The following is a 2,847-nucleotide window of genomic DNA, read 5'->3' as shown; positions in this document are numbered from 1 at the left end:
GGTGATGCCCCAGGAAGCCCCCTCCCTCTCAATGATGCCCCAGGAAGCTCCCTCCCTGTCACTGAGGCCCCAGGAAGGCCCCCCTCCCTCAGTGATGCCCCTGGAAGCCCCCTCCCTGTCACTGATGCCCCAGGATGTTCCCTCCCCCTCGATGATGCCACAGGAAACCCCCCAGGAAGTCCCTTCCCTGTCTCTGGTGCCTCAGGAAGACCCCTCCCCCTCAGGGATGCCCCAGAGAGCACCCTGTCCCTGGGCTGCCTGCTGCAGTGCCTGAAATGTGGTGAGTACAAGCTGCCCTGGGAGATGCCTGAACACGAGGACTTCCACTTTGCCCTTGAGCTGCAGAAGAGTCTGTCAGAAGCTCCCGTGGCTCAGAGTCCTGCCACAACCCCGAAAAACAAAGCAGCCAGGCAGCTAGTCTCCCGAGCTAAAAAACCCCGACTCAGCCACAGCCTGCTCACCTACTTCCAAAGACCTAAACAGTCATAAACCCCGGGGTGGAGAGAGGGAGGCTCTGAACTAGGCTGTGGGAGTGAGGGAGACAGCCACATTAGATGGAGGCTGAGGAGAGGTGATCGGGGTAGTGGGGGAGGAGGGGAGGCAGGTTAACGCTTCACTGCTTCCTCGTGGATCGAGAGAGCGTGTGGCTGAAGCACTTTTTAAGTCTTTTAAAATGTGAATTCTGTATTTATGATGTATGATTAAATATAGATTACAAAGACAGGCTTTAACGATATCCCAAACATTACTCAGCTGTTATATTAGTGCTTTGTTTCTGCTGGGATAGTGGTGAGTGTGTGTGTCTGCAGCTATATTGTCTGTGGATTCCTGGCCAGGCCAGCCTCTGTTATCCAGCCCTCATTCCTGTTGAGAAGGTGACAGGATCTCATTGGGGATTTGGAAGTGTACACTAAAACTGGTTTTGGCCATGTATGTGGAGTTTGATGTCGTCAGTGCAGACTTCATCCTGCGCTCCATCCACTGTCTGCATCAGGTACTGCATTGCCTGCTAGTTTGATACAAATATATGGATCCACTGTTTTGTTGTTAACAAAAGGAAAAACTAATGTTTCTATGGGACTTGGAGCTTGAATAATTCCACCTCTTTGAAGTGACCAAGAGGTACCTGCATTCCATTAGATAAAACGTGCTTTAATTGCCAGGTGTATTGCCTCCAGTTCCTCTCATTGCCAATGGATTTTAATGGCAGGATGGATATGATTGGCTCACCATTACTGAGGCCAGCTTTTTAATTACACTTATTTTTTAATTTGGAAATGAGCTCAATGTGTTTTCTAACAGTGTCCCTCAGATCCGCGGGGGGTAGGAGTGGCTGTTCACATCAGCTGCCAGTTGAACCCCTTGAAAATTGAATGCATGAATGATTTTATTGTCATATGTATTTGGGAAAACACGGTGAAAAATGTTTTGTCACAATCCAGCACTACAATATTTTGAAATTACAAACAATAAAAATGAATTATTTAAATGGAGCTTCATCTTCTGTTCAATTGCCAAGAAAATATAAAGGCAGAAACGCAGTATTGTTCAGCTTTCGAGCCCTTCTTGTGAAGCTGCCTCTGGATTTTGTTCAGGTCTTTGGTCTGAGCTGGAACTGGGGGAGTGAGGATGTGTTTTGGATGGAGAGGGGTGTCAGATTGTGGGGGGAATTGGGGAGAGGGAGTGGGGAGTCTGGGGTTGGGAAGAAGGTGGGGTGTCTGTGCACACGCCACACAGACATTCCCCCTCCAGGTGTGGGTAGGTTAGGTCAGTTAACCATGAGTATCCTGCTATTCAGGCAAGGTGCGCTTCACACTTCAGGGTGATTTGGTTTTTGCCTCCATAGTGACAGTGAGCTCCACCAACTCCGCGGTGTGTTTCCTGTCTGGCCAGTGTTGTTGTTGATATTGCTTTGCTCCATCCCAGGCTCTGTTTCCACGTCATTGCATCAGCTGCTGTTTTGTGCTGAGGTTTAGCAGAGAGCAATATCCTGACTGTGTGGATTGAGTGTTTTTGCTGATTTTCACTCCTGTCCAGGTTCTCTCTCTTTCTTCAATCATTTTAAACATTTTTGTTTCTCTCTTCTCAATCTATGCTCAAGGAATTGCAAACTCTGACCTTGAAACCTGATCTCATGATTGATTTTAAAATCAGAATCCTTCTCAGTTTGTTTTCTGGTGAAAAAATTGAACTGGTTTCATTTACAAGCTTCATTGCTCATTCGTGTCCTCATCATTTCTACCATCAACCTGTTTCAGGGAAAGACTGTCTTCTGTGTGTAGTGAGAGCAGAGTGTCTTAAAGTCTGTGAGGGGGTGCATGTGGGAGTGTGCACGTGTATAGTGCAATGGTGGTCACCTGTAATGTGACATGAACCCAAGGTCCCAGTTGAGGCCCTCCCTATGGGTACCGAACTTCTGCCCCACCACCAAAATGGACCCGTTGGTTCTGTCTGAGACACGGAAAAAGCATCTCCACATCATGCCTGCCTATTCATGTAAGTGTCAAGGTGCCTAAACATCCCTCCAGGCATTTAACACCCTCTGTGTAAAAAGCAAAAGTGTCTCACATCATCTTTCAACTTATTCCCTTTCACCTTAAACCTGTGTTCCCTAGTTATGAACAGTTTTACCCTGGAATAAAACTCTGTCCTGTCTATTCATGCCTATCATCATTCTGTAAACTTCTATCAAGTCCCCCTCATCCTTCAACATTCAAATAAAAACAAAGTTAATTTGCTTAATCCTCTCCAAACCAGGCAATATCCTGGGAAACTGTTTCTGTACCCTCTCCAAAGCCTCCACATCCTTCTGACCGTGTGGATCCCAGAACTGGATCCAACATTCTC

General features: G+C 47.0%; 1 pseudogene; it reads left to right on the top strand.

Annotated features, from left to right (window-relative positions):
- The window catches only part of LOC122540229, a 22,322-nt pseudogene extending 20,833 nt beyond the window's left edge, over positions 1-1,489 (top strand).
- The last annotated feature ends 1,358 nt before the right edge of the window (positions 1,490-2,847 follow it).

This window comes from Chiloscyllium plagiosum, chromosome 3 (assembly GCF_004010195.1).
Source record: "Chiloscyllium plagiosum isolate BGI_BamShark_2017 chromosome 3, ASM401019v2, whole genome shotgun sequence".
Classification (NCBI taxonomy): domain Eukaryota; kingdom Metazoa; phylum Chordata; class Chondrichthyes; order Orectolobiformes; family Hemiscylliidae; genus Chiloscyllium; species Chiloscyllium plagiosum.
Note: the sequence above shows the minus strand (reverse complement) of the source record. Positions and strands in the feature narration are given on the sequence as shown.